The 20,423-nt window shown below is 36.0% G+C and overlaps 1 long non-coding RNA gene across 3 annotated transcripts; it reads left to right on the top strand.

The window, feature by feature from the left end:
* The first annotated feature begins 10,758 nt into the window (after positions 1-10,758).
* On the top strand, positions 10,759-18,531 carry LOC139857281 (uncharacterized). 3 transcript variants are annotated; one of them, XR_011762448.1, is made up of 5 exons: positions 10,759-10,984; positions 11,427-11,516; positions 17,062-17,127; positions 17,268-17,553; positions 18,166-18,531. It is a non-coding gene; the product is annotated as an uncharacterized lncRNA (long non-coding RNA). The 3 variants fall into 3 exon arrangements; XR_011762450.1 differs by having other exon boundaries at positions 10,761-10,984; positions 17,468-17,553; XR_011762449.1 differs by lacking the exons at positions 10,759-10,984; positions 11,427-11,516 and having other exon boundaries at positions 16,362-17,127; positions 17,468-17,553.
* Positions 18,532-20,423: the final 1,892 nt, after the last annotated feature.

The raw sequence follows: 20,423 nt of genomic DNA, 5'->3' as shown, positions 1-20,423 counted from the left end.
AAACAAACGCGCTAAATGTTGAATTATTCAACATTCAGCGCTGAATCATTCAATTAAGAGGTAAACAAACACATTCTTAATTTAAAACCTATCAAAATAATTTATTGCTAAATTGTTTGCAAAATGTATTTGGGGCATTTTTCTGTTACAGGGTGTCTGAAATATGAATGGCCTATCATATATAGCTAATCTTTCGGCATGACCAGTATTGTATCTATATATATCTTGTAATGTTTACTTATTTGATCAAGGAAAATAATGAAAGTTATCATGGTATCCGAGCAATACGATTCAGGTTTAACCATCTCTCTCAATGGAAACCACCTAGCCATATCATCCTTGCGTTGCTACGTTTCTTGACTTTTTTTCTCTCTTACTTTGAATAATATGAATAATTGGCGTGAGGATGAGCCGTTTAGCTTGACTAGGTTGCTCAATCATTAGGCGACGCATGCCACGGCCTCGTTACGGAAAATGAGAAAGTCAGAACGATACCCTACTATGTCGCCGGTTATCAGTCTACTTCATGCAACGAATCAAGAAAAAAAATTTATCCAATTTAACCGTTCGTTTCACTCCCGATGCGGGTGAATGATAACATGTAACGACCCGCCAAAATCGTCATTGGCGGCGCCGTTAACTCAGGTTCCGTTACGTGGTCATAGTCCCTAAATGAGACGCGTTTGACCAAAATTATGTCGCATTCATTTGAAATGTACAAGACTTACAAAGTTTAGTTTACCAAACGGTTCGACAACAAGTTTAAAGTTTACAAAAGTTGTAAAGTATAAATGAAATAACTTGCGACATAATAAGTTTAAAATCACAGTTGCTATAAATAGCGTAAGTATGTATGCTTTAAGTTTGAATCCAAAAGTGCTATCGCTAGCGTATGCATGTATGCTTGACTCCAAGCAAGTAATCAAAGTGTGCGGAAGCATGTATCAAGTAGCCAAGTATGAACCTGAGAAACATATAGAAAACTGTCAACGAAAACGTTGGTGAAATCATAGGTGTATTTGTAAACGTTGTTTTTGAACCACAAGATTTTGTATTTCCATAAAGTTGATTATCCAAAACGTATACATCCCAAAGATGTTGTTTGTATCACGAGCATCCAATTACCAAAGCTTAACTGAATCTTACATCTGCATAATAGTGTTAGAACCTACACTATACACTGAAAATACGTTTCATCCGTCCGGATGAGGGTTCGTCAAACCCGTATGGCCACACAACATAAGTTCACGCTCACACTAAAAGTGTAACTAATGATAATTGGACTTGAGGATTTTTGTTCTAACTCGTACGTATCTTTGTATTCGTATTTGTGTTCAAAGTATAAAAGTATAAAAAGTATATACGTATGAAATTTATATAAGTATGAAATGTATATGTTTCTCAGCCCACGATTTAAAAGTATAAAAGTTGTTGAAAAGGTGGGACTATGATCTCACCATAGTTGCACGCCAAAGTACTTGTATTTAAACGTTGTGAAAACGAAAGTTGCTTAGCCTCGACCTAAACACATAAGTTATATCAATTACCAGTTACGACACAAGGTCGGGCGAAATGTGTTCAATTAGTCATATGGCTCGTTACGACTCGATTATGTAGCATGTGAATCACGTTGTCAAGTTTCATGCAAGATATAAGTGTAAACGAAAGGTTATAACGATTAAACAAAGTATTGGTTAAGTTAGAATAAAAGTCAACTTTTGGTCCAAGTCAAAGTCAATGAAAAAGTTAACACGTTCGAGTCGGGTCTCGAACTATTTTTCTGAGCTAATTAATCATATATAAGCATGTTAGCCAAGTTTCATGTTGATCGGAGGTGCGTAGCATAGTTAGAATTATACGAAAATGTGCATTTTTGGAAAGTCGGGGCCCGGAGCGGCGCTCCTAGACCCTGAGCGGCGCTCAGACCATCTGTTCAGCAAATCTGGGCAGTTTGAACACTTAAACGAATCTAACTTCAAACAACCATAACTAATGAACCGTAAACATTCAAAACACGTATCTTATATCGTTAGAAAGGTATTTTGACGAGGAATACAACTAAACACATTTCATTTACCAAAAATATCATTGATAAAAATCAAAATCCTCGTCGAATGATCGTTAAATGTTCATTATCAAAGTTTCAAGTTCATAAAATGCATTTCATGATTCGGGAGACCAATTTACACATACGATATGCCGTTTCGAAGGTAATTAAACATACATTGCAACTAAATACTTACTAACAACATTTCATAGCGTTCAACGCATCAAAAATCCCTTTTAAAGTTCATCAAACCCTAACCAAGAATCATGAATTCATCAATTTTGTTTATGAAGCTTTTCTAAATCATCCTACATACCAAAACGAAGCTAATGATGCTAGTAACACATTTAATACATGAACTTTAACATTTAAACAACATTTAATCATCCAAAATCAAAGATTAAATTAATCCATTTCAAGTGTTCATGCTAGTTACTCCAAAACAACAAATCGAGCAAACAAATCACATATTCATGTTAGACTTGAGGCATAGACACTAACTAACACCATTTCAAGTCTATAAATCGAATTAGAGAAATATAGAGTTTTTAGAAACATTACCCCAAGTAGTGAAATTGGTACCAAAACGTAGAGGATGAAGAGAGGATTCCAAAAGTACGATTCGTTTTGTGATGAGCTTCCTAGATTCGAAATGGATGATGATTGAATGATGAAGATGAAAATGGTGAAAGTTGGAAGTATTACTTGAGAGGAAAAAGGAAAAAAAAAAGAAAATGGAATGAATGGTGGGGAAGAGTGGGTTGACTAGTTGACCTAGTCAACTAGTTTTCCCACTTGGCAACTTCGGTCCCTCAAGTTTAAAGCGGGTGCGTTAATTAACCAAACGAATCAATTTAAATGCGCGAGAATAAACTGAAGATGTTATAATCGAATAACGGAAATATTGAGAACGTTAGTTAATGAAAGATACGAATTCAGATAACGAAAGATATTATCTAAAAAAAAAGACGGGCGTTAAAATAATTTAACGGAAAAATGCGGGATGTTACATTACCCACACCTTAAAAGAAATTTCGTCCCGAAATTTAGTTGGAAGTAGTAGCCGTCGTTTCTTCCTCGAGATCTTGTGTTACCAATTCTACGAATAAGTGAAGGTACTTCCTTGGGCATGTCAACGAACTTTGACAGTCGGGATTTTTACGTTGTTTTAAAGTTTGGTCCCACGATTCATAATTTCAACCGGTTTTCCCATGAAGTGGAGTTTGTCATCGATAGTAAGCTCATCGAAAGGAATAACAAGTTCTTGTTCGACAAGACACTTCTTTAAGTTTGATACATGGAATGTAGGATGAACGGAGACTCAAATGAGTCGGAAAATCTAAACGACTAGCAACGGGTCTAAAACGCCCCAAGATTTCAAAAGCATCAATGTATCACGGATTTAGCTTTCTACGTTTCCGAAACGGACTACACCTTTTCAAGGTGCGACTCTTAACATTACGCGGCCAACCACTTGGAATTCGAGAGGTTTACGTCTAACATCGGCATAGCTCTTTTGGCGACTACGGGTCGTCTTGAGCCTTTCTTGGATTTGAATAATTTCTCGGTTGTTTCATGAATGAGTTCGGATCCGGTGGTTTGCTTGTCGCCTACTTCGGTTCAACAATTAAGAAAACGACAATTGCGGCTATATGAGTTTTCAAAAGGTGTGGCGTCAATACTCGTGTGATAACTATCATTGTAAGAGAATTCGGTTAAAGGTAAATACTTTTCCCCTAGTAAATTTGAAATTCGATAACACAAATTTGTTTTATGACTTCCGAGGTTTGAATTGTACATTTACTTGGTTCGTTGGTTTGTGGTTGATATGCCGTACTCATGTATAAACATGGTCCCGAGGCTTTTTGTAAGTCTATAAGTGAAATGAGTATCTCGATCTGAAACGAGGTACATTTCTTTAAGGTATATTCGAACAAGTTTTCGTTTCTCAAGAAATTCGCGCCGCGGAAGATTTATCGGTTTCAAAAAAAAAAATGTTTGTTAGAGCAAGTTTCTTATCGGGTTCTGAAAACGTTCGTTAGGACTATTCACCCTCATGGCGAATACTAGTATAACGTGAAGAGTCTCTCTCTCTCTATTGAGAATTTAGATAAAAGATTTCCTTATATGGGGGTACGAGTTTAATGCGAGAGAAATTTCTGCCTCGATGTGAGCATATCAAGCATATTGTAGTTCATCGATAAAACTGTGCGAAACGAGATAGTATACACGTGTAACATATGTTTGAAGTTTAAAGAATTTGTCATTCATTCGGAAGCATAATATGGTTCGACAATAATCAAAGGTGTGTCCTTGGTATGGCTGTCATCAATATTCTCGGAGTTTTTGGATGTCCAACAAGAAAAATGAAGTCTTGTACATGGCACATGATGGTGATTAGGTTGATCGAGTCCAACCACCATCACGAGTCATTAGAACTTTGGTATGACTTACCATAATATAACCACATTGATCGAGTGTCGTTATATTATGCTAACTCATACCTCCATTCCCACATCACTCCATAGAATCAAGTTCGTGTGATCGTGAAGTTTTAAAATGAACAAAGTGTAACGACGTCTCTAACGTGACTCGTATTGAATCGAAAGAATTTGTGCAACTCTGAAGAAGCGTTTCCTGAGGGAAGTGTATGAATGATTGTTCACGTCAATGCGGTTCGAGTCAAACAATAATGTCTTTAGGCACTAAAAGAGTAACGAATTATGATAACGAGTAGTACGTAACCGTAGTGATAAATAGTGATGACGATACTCATCTAAAGTAGTGGTGGTAACTTTACAACACTTGTGGATAGTAAGCCAGGATGGTGACGAATAACAACCGAGGATACAGAGTTCCCGAACTAGTGTGACTAATGAAGTCGTCGTCATCCTTATGCGTATGAATCTTGAATTTACGTGTGTTACCAGAAAGGGGTAGAATACGGATTCGTATGATGAAAACTTGGTACCATTAAGAAGTTTGCCTAAGAATGATTCAAGTATAAATGCACAAGTAGTCAAGTAAGTGCTATCTATAGCAAATGTATGTCAGAATACAATGGCTAACTATCCGGTTGTAGTCTAGATTCAATAATGCGTCCTAACAACTCTGTCAGACACACTAATGCACATCCTAAATCCCTACAACCAACGCTCTGATACCATCTGTAATGACCCGCCAAAATCGTCATTGGCGGCGCCGTTAACTCAGGTCCCGTTACGTGGTCATAGTCCCTAAATGAGACGCGTTTGACCAAAATTATGTCGCATTCATTTGAAATGTACAAGACTTACAAAGTTTAGTTTACCAAACGGTTCGACAACAAGTTTAAAGTTTACAAAAGTTGTAAAGTATAAATGAAATAACTTGCGACATAATAAGTTTAAAATCACGGTTGCTATAAATAGCGTAAGTATGTATGCTTTAAGTTTGAATTCAAAAGTGCTATCGCTAGCGTATGCATGTATGCTTGACTCCAAGCAAGTAATCAAAGTGTGCGGAAGCATGTATCAAGTAGCCAAGTATGAACCTGAGAAACATATAGAAAACTGTCAACAAAAAACGTTGGTGAAATCATAGGTGTATTTGTAAACGTTGTTTTTGAACCACAAGATTTTGTATTTCCATAAAGTTGATTATCCAAAACGTATACATCCCAAAGATGTTGTTTGTATCACGAGCACCCAATTACCAAAGCTTAACTGAATCTTACCTCTGCATAATAGTGTTAGAACCTACACTATACACCGAAAATACGTTTCATCCGTCCGGATGAGGGTTCGTCAAACCCGTATGGCCACACAACATAAGTTCACGCTCACACTAAAAGTGTAACTAATGATAATTGGACTTGAGGATTTTTGTTCTAACTCGTACGTATCTTTGTATTCGTATTTACGTTCAAAGTATAAAAGTATAAAAAGTATATACGTATGAAATGTATATAAGTATGAAATGTATATGTTTCTCAACCCACGATTTAAAAGTATAAAAGTTGTTGAAAAGGTGGGACTATGATCTCACCATAGTTGCACGCCAAAGTACTTGTATTTAAACATTGTGCAAACAAAAGTTGCTTAGCCTCGACCTAAACAAATAAGTTATATCAATTACCGATTACGACACAAGGTCGGGCGAAATGTGTTCAATTAGTCCTATGGCTCGTTACGACTCGATTATGTAGCATGTGAATCACGTTGTCAAGTTTCATGCAAGATATAAGTGTAAACGAAAGGTTATAACGATTAAACAAAGTATTGGTTAAGTTTGAATAAAAGTCAACTTTTGGTCCAAGTCAAAGTCAATGAAAAAGTCAACACGTTCGAGTCGGGTCTTGAACTATTTTTCTGAGCTAATTAATCATATATAATCATGTTGGCCAAGTTTAATGTTGATCGGAGGTGCGTAGCATAGTTAGAATTAAACGAAAATGTGCATTTTTTGACAGCCGGGGCCCAGAGCGGCGCTCCAAAGACCCTGAGCGGCGATCAGACCATCTGTTCAGTAAATCTGGGCAGTTTGAACACTTAAACGAATCTAACTTCAAACAACCATAAATAATGAACCGTAAACATTCAAAACACGTATCTTATATCGTTGGAAATGTATTTTGACGAGGAATAAAACTAAACACATTTCATTTACCAAAAACATCATTTATAAAAATCAAAATCCTCATCGAATGATCGTTAAAAGTTCATTATCAAAGTTTCAAGTTCATAAAATGCATTTCATGATTCGGGAAACCAATTTACACATACGATATGCCGTTTCGAAGGTAATTAAACATACATTGCAACTAAACACTTACTAACAACATTTCATTGCGTTCAACGCATCAAAAATCCCTTTTAAAGTTCATCAAACCCTAACCAAGAATCATGAATTCATCAATTTTGTTTATGAAACTTTTCTAAATCATCCTACATACCAAAACGAAGCTAATGATGCTAGTAACACATTTAATACATGAATTTTAACATTTAAACAACATTTAATCATCCAAAATCAAAGATTAAATTAATCCATTTCAAGTGTTCATGCTAGTTACTCCAAAACAACAAATCGAGCAAACAAATCACATATTCATGTTAGACTTGAGCCATAGACACTAACTAACACCATTTCAAGTCTATAAATCGAATTAGAGAAATCTAGAGTTTTTAGAAACATTACCCCAAGTAGTGAAATTGGTACCAAAACGTAGAGGATGAAGAGAGGATTCCAAAAGTATGATTCGTTTTGTGATGAGCTTCCTAGATTCGAAATGGATGATGATTGAATGATGAAGATGAAAATGGTGAAAGTTGGAAGTATTACTTGAGAGGAAAAAGGAAAAGAAAAAGAAAATGGAATGAATGGTGGGGAAGAGTGGGTTGACTAGTTGACCTAGTCAACTAGTTTGCCCACTTGGCAACTTCGGTCCCTCAAGTTTAAAGCGGGTGCGTGAATTAACCAAACAAATCAATTTAAATACGCGAGAATAAACTGGAGATGTTATAATCGAATAACGGAAATATTGAGAACGTTAGTTAATGAAAGATACGAATTCAGATAACGAAAGATATTATCTAAAAAAAAATACGGGCGTTAAAATAATTTAACGGAAAAATGCGGGATGTTACATAACAGATGCTTGGAATATGAATGACATATCATTTATATAATTTTTTGCGAAAATTTCAATATATATAATAGAACAAAGGATCCAGTGGAACAACATAGAGCAGATTGTGACGATCTGGTTGAGGAGGTACTTGGTCACAAACGACCGAAACACATTGACTCTTGCTCGATTCGTTCAAAACACAATGAACGATAACATTGAAAGACAGAGCGAGCACTATAGAAATTACAAATGAAAATGCATACAAACCACCAAACGTAAGCCTAAAACATATACATAACCCCGACCCCGTATTCAATCCAGCAACTTCACTCCTCAGAAACCGCATATTCAAACCATCCACCAGGCAACCCAAGAACACTTAACCCGAGGCTTATTTTTCGAAGTCAACAAAGTCAACAATGCCGGAAACAACACTAAGCCCACTAAAGACTCGATGAAGGGATAAATGGAATGAATGAACCAAACTAGCAGTAACCGAATTGAACCCAAAGCAGAATCAAACCATAAAGGAACTGGACCATCTCCACCAAATTTTCTAAGGACATTTACAAACCCGGCGACTCAAGCAGTCATCAAACAGCAACTAGCTTTCGCCGGCAGCCACCAGCAACAACCGACGAACGCAACGACAACCAATCGCTGTTTGCACATACCCGCATCCACCAAGGACCGGCAGCATTTGTAACAACTATCTAAGGCCACCAGCAGCTGCCACCCACTGGCAGCAGCCTAACCACCGAAATCCACCGGGTTTCAAACAGACAAAAATGCACAAACCACACCAACCATATCGACCTAAAACACGCACCAAATCCGAAGTCCGGCCAAGAGAGTTGTAGAGTTCCGTCGGAACTCGTTTCCTACAACTGCAAAAGGGAAGAAAACGGCAGCAAGTGGCGGAAGAACCACAACAGCCAGACCTCCCCATCGGAACAACCGGAAACCCGCTAAACACTCCAAAAACACAAGAAACTACCAGAACCTGTGCAAGAGTCACACATATTCACTACCTGGTCGCCTCTGGTGAGACCGAAGAAGTGGATCGGGCCAAAAATCATCGCTGAAAAGAGAAGAGAGTGGTTGTGCTTTATAAACGGAAAGCGAGTAAGCTGAGCCACTGGCGAGATGTCGGTGGTCGGAGATATAAGCGGCAAAGAAACTATAAAACCTCCGATCTAGAAGATGAAGAATAGGTGGGTGGCGGCTATGTAAAAAATATGGCAACAAAGAAAAATTGAAGAAGATCTATGCAAAAGAATAAAAATGAAAGTGGAAAAGTGGTAGTGAACTTACCAGCCATATCATTTATAGTTAGTCTTTCACTCTTTTGGCATGACTAATATTGTATGTATATATATCTTATAATGTTAACTTATTTGATTAAGGGAAATATTGAAAGAGTCGAAGATATTGAAGTTATCATTTTCGACTCTTTCGCCTGAAGCATTCAAAATCATAAGACCGACTCTGATCAATTGGACTGTTTAATCACGTGAAATGCAATAAATTAATGATATAAATGTAATTGTTACAAAAGATACACTAAAAGCAAATTTATTTCGAGGTGTTTCATATCACGTAAACTTAATTTAGCATTTCGTATACTAGTATTATTTAACATAACTTTGACCAAATTAAACATTTTCATTTTATACAAGTAAAATGTATGCATTTTCTCGCGTATAACTCTAAAACTTTTTTATTACGTATTTTAACATTTGCTGAATCATAACTGTAAAAGTATAAAAGTGTGAAAAAAACTACTACTACGAGTAATTTGTCAAAAGAATCTACAAATGATAGGAAAAAGGACATGACGTCAAAAAGTAAGACGAGAAAGCGATACATGAAATAGGGAGGGTATAATTGTCCTTTAACTTCTATTCTATTCTTATATTACTCTAAAAAAAGTGATGTCATAAAAAAGCCTTTCCTTTGTTTAAAAAAAATTAAAAAGAAAAAAAGAAAAAAGAAGAGGCATGGATGGTGATGTCATAAAAAGTTTTGTTTTAGAATTAAACTAGTTGTGGAGCCCTCGCTTCGCGCCGGGGGCTCCGTTTTGAATGCGAGTTAAAAAAAAAATCTTGATCTATTTTGTAAAAAAGAATTTTTTTCGACATAACATTGAAGGGTTGTTCCTTTTGTGAAAGTTGATTCTTTTAGCGTTCGGGTTTTATTTTAAAAAAAAAAGTTAGTAAAGTGGGGGTTCGATTTGTATTTTAATATAAGTTAGTGGGTTAAGTTTGTGAAATTTGAAAAAACTTTACGTATAAAGTGGGGGTTCGATTTGTATTTTAATAAAAGTTAGGGGGTTAAGTATCTGAAAATTGAATAGTAGCAACAAAAAAAAAGTTAGTAAAGTGGGGGTTCGATTTGTATTTTAATAAAAGTTAGGGGTTAAGCTTGTAAAATTTGGGGGAAAATATACGTATAAAGTGGGGGGTTCGATTTGTATTTTAATGAAAGTTAAGGGGTTAAGTTTGAGAAAAGTGGAAAAATGTTTGTATTATAATAAAAGTTAGGGGGTTAAGTTTGTGAAAATTGAATATTAGTAAAAAAAAAAGTTAGTAAAGTGGGGGTTCGATTTGTATTTTAATAAAAGTTAGGGGTTAAGCTTGTGAAATTTGGGGAAAAATATACGTATAAAGTGGGGGGTTCGATTTGTATTTTAATAAAAGTTAAGGGGTTAAGTTTGGGAAAAGTGGAAAAATGTTTGTATTTTAATAAAAGTTAGGGGGTTAAGTTTGTGAAAATTGAATATTAGTAAAAAAAAAAAAGTTAGTAAAGTAGGGGTTCGATTTGTATTTTAATAAAAGTTAGGGGTTAAGCTTGTGAAATTTGAGAAAAAAATATACGTATAAAGTGGGGGGTTCGATTTATATTGTAATGAAAGTTAAGGGGTTAAATTTGAGGAAAGTGAAATGAATAGTGCTATTCATTTACACTCTACCTTTTAGATATAGGTATATAATATAATATAATTTAAAGTGTTCTATTAAAAAAAACTAAAAAAATTATTAAAAAAAAATATTGCACGCAAAAAAAAATCTTTTCAGTAAAAAAGTGAGCGAGTTCTCTTGGAAGCTTCACACGCGTGCCTTCATTGGCAGCTTTTTCTTTCAAAAAAACAAACTTCTCTGATGGTGCTTTCAATCTTTTCCACTTCAAAAACACATCTTAATCTTAAATCGAAATAAACCCTAAAAGATAAGCTCCTTTGAAGATACGCTCCTCAACAGCTTCATCTTTGGTTTCAGATTCAATGAAAATGCCGATTGTAATCAAGATTTCTTCATATTCAACAGGTATTTTTTCTCATTTACGATTTTTGGTTCCTATCTAATGTTCTTCTACTTTCTTTTAACAGTTATTGGAATTGTTAATTTTTAGGGTTTTGAGTTTAATTAAATTAAAATGAAATCAACTGAATTATATTATTATGCGATTCTGATTATGCGATTCTGATATGATATTTGTGGCTTTTTATATTATTTTGCGGCATGAAATTTCATATTCATATTACTAATTTTTCCTTGAATGATTATGGTTTAAATAATCACTGTAAGTTATCTTTATTTTTTATATTTACATGAGGTTTTAAGAGATGATTTAGATTTATAAAGTGATATTTATGATGATTGTGTTGGTAGTTTCAAAATTTCTTAAGTTGGTTTTGCACACTAGGTGTTTGTGGTTATGTCTCAATGAACTCAATAATTTTACTGTATGATATGTCTTCATTTGCAGGGCCAGGATGATACTGACGAGGATGATGATTGAGAGTCTTACAAAGAGGAAGACACCGTTGATGAAGGTGATTTGAGGATGATGAAAAAGGTAACACGTATTGATTGTCATTCTGGATGTTGTTCAAGTATGATTCTTAATCTCTTTTTATTCATTCATACTAAATCATCAATATTTTTATTTGTAACTCTTATAAGATTGTTTTTGAAAGATGTGTCAATTGAATGATTTGCATTGATCAGATCACCTTGATTATATACAGCCGATTGTATCACTAAACTAGGAAACAATAACAACTTTGCTAATTATGTGCTAAGCCCTAGAATCATGTACCAGAATAGATAAAGTCAACTATACAAAATAATATATACAATATATGCCTTGCTGGCATATCTCGTCTAATACACCCCCTCAGTCGAAGCGGGAGGAGGGCGAACGCTTAGACTGTCTCGAAACTCGTCAAATAGAACCCGAGGAAGACCCTTTGTGAAGATGTCTGCAACCTGAAAACGTGTGGGAACATGAAGAACACGGACTTGGCCACGAGCTACTTTTTCACGCACAAAGTGAATGTCCATTTCAATGTGCTTGGTACGTTGATGTTGGACGGGATTCCCTGATAAGTAAATCGCGCTTACGTTGTCACAAAATATGATGGTAGCTTTGGGAATGGGAAAGTGAAGCTCGAGTAACAAATTTCGTAGCCAACAAGACTCGGAAACAACGTTGGCAACTCCCCGATATTCGGCTTCCGCACTAGATCGTGATACCGTAGGTTGTCGCTTCGCGGACCAAGATACCAAGTTGGAGCCGAGAAAAACGCAATAACTTGATGTAGAGCGCCGAGTGTCGGGACAACCACCCCAGTTGGCGTCAGTATAAGCAACTAAAGAATTAACATTCGATTTAGTGAGATGCAAACCGTGAGTAAGAGTGCCTTTAACATACCGGATGATGCGTTTGAGTGCGAACATGTGACTTTCAGTTGGAGCGTGCATATGTAAGCATACTTGTTGCACGGCATAAGATATATCTGGACGTGTGAAAGTGAGGCACTGGAGAGCGCCTGCTAAGCTGCGGAAGAGTGTTGGATTTGGGTGAAGCAAACCAGAAGTAGAACTCAACTTTCCGTTTGTGTCAACAGGGGTGCGGGCCGAGTTCGAATCAGTTAAACCGGCTCGATCAATAATCTCTTTAGCATACGATGTTTGGTTTAAAAACAAACCTGCTTTAGTTCTTTGTACATCGATACCCAAAAAAGAGTGAAGGGGCCCGAGGTTTTTCATGTTAAACTCGCGGGCAAGGAGACCCATTAACCGAATCCGTAATGCATTGTTTGATGTAACCAGAACTATGTCATCGACATACAAAAGTATGTAAGCCACGTCACTACCATTTTTGTAAATAAATAGAGAATTATCACAACGACTGTGTGTAAAACCAATAGTATATACAAACTCAGCAAATCTTTGGTACCAAGCACGCGGCGCCTGTTTAAGGCCATAAAGAGAGCGTTTCAACAAACAGACATGATCAGGGCGTGAGGGATCACGAAAACCAAACGGTTGGTGCATAAAAACTGTCTCATGTAACGTACCATGTAAAAAGGCATTCTTTACGTCTAGTTGATGAATATCCCATGATTTCGAGAGTGCTATGGTTAAAACAGCTCGTATAGTTGCTGGTTTTACTACCGGACTAAAAGTATCTAGACAATCAATGCCCACGGTTTGTGAGCGACCATCACCTACCAACCGCGCTTTATAGCGTTCAAATGTACCATCCGCTTTCATTTTATGTCTAAAAACCCACATAGATCGAATTATGTGCATGTCAGGTTTTCGGGGTACTAACGTCCAAGTCTCATTGTCCATTAAAGCACGAAACTCATCGGTCATGGCCATTTTCCAGTTTGGATCGGACATAGCATGGTGTGGAGATTTCGGGAGAGGAGAAAGGGACGTGGAGGCCGAGAGATTAAAAGGAATCTTAGGCTTAGAAATACCGGTCATGGAGCGTGTTATAATGGTACGAGTAGGTTGAATTGATTGTGTAGGTGGAACAGAGGTAATAGGCGTGGGACTAGAAGTGGAAGAGGAATTATACTGAGAATTGGTAGAAGGTGGTTCACTGTTTGTTTCGGTAGTGATAGGAGGATTAGAAATATTATTAGGTGGGCTGGAAGGAGACGAAGGAGAGGATCGATGTGGGCTAGGAGTAGGTGTAACTGGGCTCGAAATTGGGCCTGAGGCAGTGTTGTCCAAGTGTGTACTTGGGCCGTGAGATTGGGCAGGGAACATAAACAATGGGTGAACAGATTCATGTAGAAATTTATATGTATTAGAATTGGTAGTATGAGTTTGAGAAAATGGGAATACACTTTCATTAAATTGGACATGTCGGGAAATAATGAAACGTTTTGTTAACATGTCGTAACAGAGATACCCTAGGTGATTTTGCGGGTACCCTAAGAAAACACATGGAGTGGAGCGTGGTTGTAATTTGTTGATGGTGGTCGACGGGAACAATGGAAAACAAAGACAACCGAAAATATGAAGATGTTGGTAAGAAGGACGACGGTTAAAAAGTATTTGAGTAGGGCTTTGAAAGTTGAGAAGTTTTGTTGGAAGAATATTTAGAATGTATGTTGCGGTTGCGAGGGCGTGTTGCCAAAAATTTGTAGGAACGGATGCATGAGACATAATTGTACGGATGATGTTATTAATGGATCGTATTTTGCGTTCGGATTTCCCGTTTTGAGAAGAGGTGTGTGGACACGAGAAACGAAATGTCATGCCATTGTTCTTACAATATTGATGAAAGTTGTTATTATTATACTCGGTTCCGTTATCGCATTGAAAAGATTTAATAGTTTTGCCGAATTGTGTTTTAATGAAAGTGCTAAATTGAAGAAAAGTATTAAAAACCTCAGACTTTGTACCAAGAGGAAAAGTCCACAAAAAATTAGAATAATCATCTAGAAACAACACATAATACTTGTGACCGGAGGTACTTGCAATCGGTGATGTCCATACATCACTATGAATTATATCAAATGGCATAATAGTAGAAGAAAAAGAGTCACGAAAAGGTAATTTTATGTGTTTACCGAGCACACAAGATTGACAAAAAGAAGACAACTTTGATTTATTACATGAAATAATTTTTTTATTGCTGAGACCCGAGTATATTTTGCCCGGGATGACCAAGTCGTTGATGCCAAAGGGTACTAGAAGTTGCAAGACAAGCAGTTGAAGACGAAAGTTGTTGAAGAACCGAGGAGGTAATGGGATACAAATCGCCTGTGCTGTTACATCGGAGGATTTTGGTTCCCTTAGGGTATTCCTTCACAGTAAAGCCAAAAGGATCAAATTCAAGAGATATATTATTATCACAAGATAAACGACGAACAGAGATTAGGTTTTTAATGAGTTGGGGAGCATGGAGAATATTTTTGAGCATGAGAGGTCGTGAGGTATAAGGTAAAGTAGAGTGTCCAAATCCAAGTATAGGTATGCTTTGGCCATTTCCAACAATAATTTGTTTAGGTAGCTTTAATGGAAAATAAGATAGAAATTTACCTTGGTTACCTGCCATGTGAGAAGTGGCGCCCGAATCCATGTACCATGTATTGTCGGGAGGATTGAGGGTCATAGTATGCATCGCGCTTTCAATGTCAGTAGGATAATACCCAGATGCATCAGTGGTAGAATTGTTGTGGGCCTGTTGTGGTCTCGGCCCAAGAAGACCAGGCTGTGTGTTGGGTGAATTTGGGTGATGCCAGCCCACTGTGGGATACGGACAAGGGGCCAGGCCCATGGAGGATAAGCAGCCCAATAAGGAGCCTGATTACTATGATTTGAATTAAACCCTCGGCCACGTCCCTTTGTGGTAGGGTTACGACCTCGATTGCTGGAATTACGACCACCGCTGCGACCACGATTGGAGGAGGAGCTGCGAAAGTGACTCGATTGGTGACGAGTATCTGGCACGGGCACGGCAGAGGTATGAAGGGCAGTGTCAGGCGAAGGTACCGGTGTAGAAGAGCTTGACTGATGTTTGATTTGAGTCTCTGCAAGAATTAGGCGTGACCGTGCTTCAAAGAAAGAAGGTAGGCGATCGTTTTGTATTATTTGGGAACCAACAGTACGGTAGGTTTCGTTCAAACCAGAAACAAGCTGAAGAACCAATTTATCATCACTAACTTCATCATCAACATTTGAAAGTTGATCGGCAAGAACCTTGAGTTCTTGGCAATAAGCAGAGACAGACAAAAATTGATCAAGCTTAACATTTGCGAGCTGTTGACGCAAGTATAGAGCACGAGAATTCTTGTTGTCGTGGAAAATGTTGCGAAGTCTTTCCCAAGCCTGAGCAGCGGTGGATTTGGTTTTCAAGATGATGGTGAGTAGTTCGGTTGAGATGGTTCCATAGATCCGTTGCTGAACGACTGCATCAAGACGGTTCCAGTCAGCATCTGTGGATGGGGCCGTAGTAATAGTAACAAAAGCAGAGGAGTCTGTAGAATCGGTTGAAGGCTGGATGTGATCCAACACATCATATGCGATACAATGGATGCGAAAAAGTTCCGCCCATGAGTTGTATTGCCCATTATTCATCTAAAGGACAATAGGAATTGCATTCTTGATATTGGTAACTGTTAAAGCAGGGTGGCATTTTGGTTTGTCGGCCATTTGGAGAAGAGATGAGGATCGACATCAAAGAAAAGAAGAAAAAAATTTAGAAGATAGTTAGGCCTGATACCATGAAAGATGTGTCAATTGAATGATCTGCATTGATCAGATCACCTTGATTATATACAGCCGATTGTATCACTAAACTAGGAAACAATAACAACTTTGCTAATTATGTGCTAAGCCCTAGAATCATGTACCAGAATAGATAAAGTCAACTATACAAAATAATATATACAATATATGCCTTGCTGGCATATCTCGTCTAATAGTTTTATTGCTCCAAATATTGAAGAACTTTAGAAATTTTGTTGTTATTAAGTTCAGTAAGTGATTGATGAAGGATGAAGATGGTAACCTGAGTAGATTTAGGATAAAACACGTCTGATGTTCCTGCTGTTCCTGCTGCTGCTGCACCGTTTGGATTTAAAAAAAAGGTTTGAATGATTCTAAAGAAGCTTTTAATCATTTTTGTTACTCTTTATGCTCATGTTGATGTGATGCAATACCAATGGGTCAAGAAGGTTTGAATTTCCAAAAGTTGTAGCAAGTCATGACTCAAGGTGATATTTTAGTTTTTTAGGAAAAAGAAATTAGTAAATTGAAGACCTACGAGACCAACTGTGATGTAATATTTGTCTGAATGAAATAAATGGTCTAATTTGTTTTTAGGTTATTGGAAACATTGACATGAGAATATGTAAGTTGTGTAGAAAGTAGCAAAGACTTTTTTGTTATGACCCATATTTATTTTATACCTTTACCAGAGTCTGACCCGCCTGTTCTGCAAGTATACAATGTATAGTATGATATTTGTAGGTTGTATCATAAGAGATGATTGTAGGTTGTACCCATTTGAACTTCTGATATATGGATTCATGTTGTTCACAACTTGAAATGAGTTATATGGTGTGACACATATTGTATGGATTTTGTTACAGGTTCTCATTGAGTCATGGTATTGCTACTAACATATGATCAACAAAGTTGCAAATGTGGTCATTATGGTACTTATTCTTCTTTTTAACACATGACCAATATAGTCCCAAATTACTTATTAATTGTATATATAGTATTGATTTTCATCGATGATTATAGAATGGTTCTACTTAATTGATTCTCAATGCTAATTAAAAGTTTATTGCAGGCATCATTTTTGTTCTGAACCAGGCTTTAAACTTAAATCACTACTAAAGAGGAAATAGTGGGGCATGCTCTTTTAGTTAAATAACCAACTTAGCAATTTGACATATTAAATTAATTGTTTATTTGTCCAAATTTGTATAATTAAAATTCATTCGGTTCATATTTTGGTAATATTTTTGAATTTGTAAATGTTGTTTGAAGGTACAGGTTGATGAACTTGACATTGATAAAGAAACCTTAGAGACTAATACAAAGATGTCAATCTCACCAAGACACTAATGAAAGAGGTACTAACATTTTTACATTTGTTAATGTTTGTTTCTCTGTCAGTTGGTGTGAGACATAAAGAAAGATTCAAATTGTTTTAAATCATCAACAATAATAGTGAACTTATATGTGGATTATGATGTTTACTTCGGAGCTTTTAATAGGCCATGGTACATGCAATGTTACATAGTCCAATGTGTTCCGACTTCGGTTCTAGATGACAAAGTATGCTTGCTTTAGTGTATCTAATATATGCTTTAATTGACTGTTTGTACGTTACAATATATAATTTGAGTATAAGGCTTACAAAGTACTACAAACAATTTTGAGTCTAGGACTTTTTATTGTATATGCTTTAGGTATTTGATGAGCATCAATTTTTCAATAAAATGATTGAGCAAGAATACAACTACAGTATGAAATAGGGGTTTGATATAGGCTTTTCTATCACTCCGTAATTCTATATAAATAGGTTGGTTACAACTTTTTGGATGCATTTGATAAGCAAAAAGACTTGGTAGTAATTTCCTATATTCTGAAATTGGTTATAATATATATATTTGGAAATAGTTTTATAGTTTTTTTTTTATTTTATTTGCTGAGCTTTTGACAACAAACTATGTTGTGTGCAGAATGGTGGGTGAAGCTATTGAAACATGGCAGTAGACCTTCCAAAATGTTAATTGATGTTTCTATTGAAATATGTCAAGACCATTGATGAGTAATGCATTGATTTAATCAATAGGTAGTGGTCAAGATGTGGAGTTCTCATTGATTTGCCTAAGAGTCAAAAGATTATGTGCAGTTCAAAAGGCAACAACTTTATGGCATTTAAAATGGGTCAATATTTGATTGTAATTTGGGTAATTGCATGTGGTTTGATTGTGGATGCTTGAGTGTAGCGAATTATGTAAGATGCGCAGGTTTTATTTGCATGGTGCTTTGTAATATATTGTTGAATAATTAATGTGGATGTTCTTGAATCGATTAACTTTTACTTGAGGTTTATTTGTTAATTCTTAAATACAACATATCGCTTACAGCCAGCACCATAAAGATTCACATTCAACATTTTTTCCTTTAAAACCCCGTGTTACCACGGGTCCTTTAACTAGTTTATTATTATGTGCAAACCTTTTAAGATTATATAAATATAAAATAAATTAGCAGCCACTTTCGTGTAAGAAAAAAAGGGTGTATTTTTGTGTAGAACAATTTTTCAGTAATTTGTAATGTCAGAATGATTCTATCATTTGTTACAACCCCCACAATTTGTTCCTTGTATTTCATGCAATTTGAAATATATTTTTTGTCCTTTCTATACGATTATAAAATAAGGTTAAAGTCAAAAATATGCTACAAACTTACACAAATGTACCGATGTCGCCCACAAACTCATTTCCGTCCTACTGTCGCCTACAAACTTTCAAAAAGTGTACCAATGTAAACAAAAACTTTTAAAAAGTGACCCAATGTAAACAAAAATGACTTGCTACCGGCTAAACTGGTTAAATCAACACGTGTCGTTTGTGGATTGGATCTTAATTCTTAAAAACGAAAAAAAATTATCAGGTCAAAACTATAAAATGTTGATATTAGCACATTTTTTTGAAAGTTTGTAGGCGACATTAGGACGGAAATGAGTTTGTGGACGATATCGGTACATTTGTGTAAGTTTGTAGCCTATTTTTGACTTTAACCCTATAAAATATATACAAGTTGTTTGAGCTAAAAAGAAGTAGTTTATTCTGTTAACAATATTTAATTTCCTGAGTGTATAAATTTACGTCTTCACTATATGTCTTAGCGTGTATATATCAGTATGTATAATTTCTATTAAGTATATCAGCGGAAGTCCTTGGTCGGTAGCTATAGTAACACTGGCTAATGTCATGCCGACGTCAGCATGACGTCAACTATTTTATATTTTTCCTATTTTATTTTATTTTATTATTATTATTTTTTTTTTTGTTGAGAAATTTGGTTATTTTCGTTTCTAAGTTTTTGACCCAACGAAGTAAGCCACCGGATCTCTTCCTAGTTATAATATATCATGTTGTGGACATATTGTGTTTGTGTATACGTACATCATAACGAACTAAAGTGGTGTGTTTATGTATGTGTATTTTAATGCAAGCAATATATCATATTTTCATTAATTCATGTGGTGTTGTGTGAGCTTACTTTTAAAAATAAATAAATCATAATGAATTTGTTGGTTAGTGATCCAATGATAATATTCAAATGTTAAACACTTTGTTTTGATGATGACACCAAATCTTGTGTGCTTAAACAACATATAGTTCAACACAAGTTTACAAGCCTACACAATCTCTAGCAAACGACCAATACACAAAATAGAACAAGTCATTTGAAAAACACTAGAAGAGCACGGCTAGGTCTGGGGTCGACCGCAGGTCAGACCATGGATGACCTGTACCTTGATTCAAAGGAACAAGGTACACGGTCGACTCCACGGTCAGCCGTGGGTTGACCGCTGTTTTCTCTGTCCGAATTTTTGATCAAAAGATGTTTTGACTACTTCGGAACATCTATAATTTACTAAACTTATTCTAACATGTTTAGAACAGGTGCCTCCTTCATATCCAAATGAATTTTGGTCACTAAAACACTAATCTTGGTAAATCACACTTAATGACGTCTTAATGACACTTTTAGCTTATGATTAATGTTAAATACATAAGTATTGCTAAAAGTTCTTTTTCAAAGTCATCTTTTTAAATTAAAATTAAAATAATGAAGTGATTAGGATGGTCATTAAATACCCAACTAAAGATATGCTCTTCACTTGATTAACCATTAAGCATTAATTAAATGCTTAATAAGAGTTTAGTGTAAACCCCCAAAAGTCTTCATGTAAAACAAATTG

The sequence above is a fragment of the Rutidosis leptorrhynchoides genome, chromosome 7 (genome assembly GCF_046630445.1).
Source record: "Rutidosis leptorrhynchoides isolate AG116_Rl617_1_P2 chromosome 7, CSIRO_AGI_Rlap_v1, whole genome shotgun sequence".
Classification (NCBI taxonomy): Eukaryota; Viridiplantae; Streptophyta; class Magnoliopsida; order Asterales; family Asteraceae; genus Rutidosis; species Rutidosis leptorrhynchoides.
The sequence above is the reverse complement of the archived record's forward strand: the minus strand, read 5'-3'. Positions and strand labels throughout refer to the sequence as shown.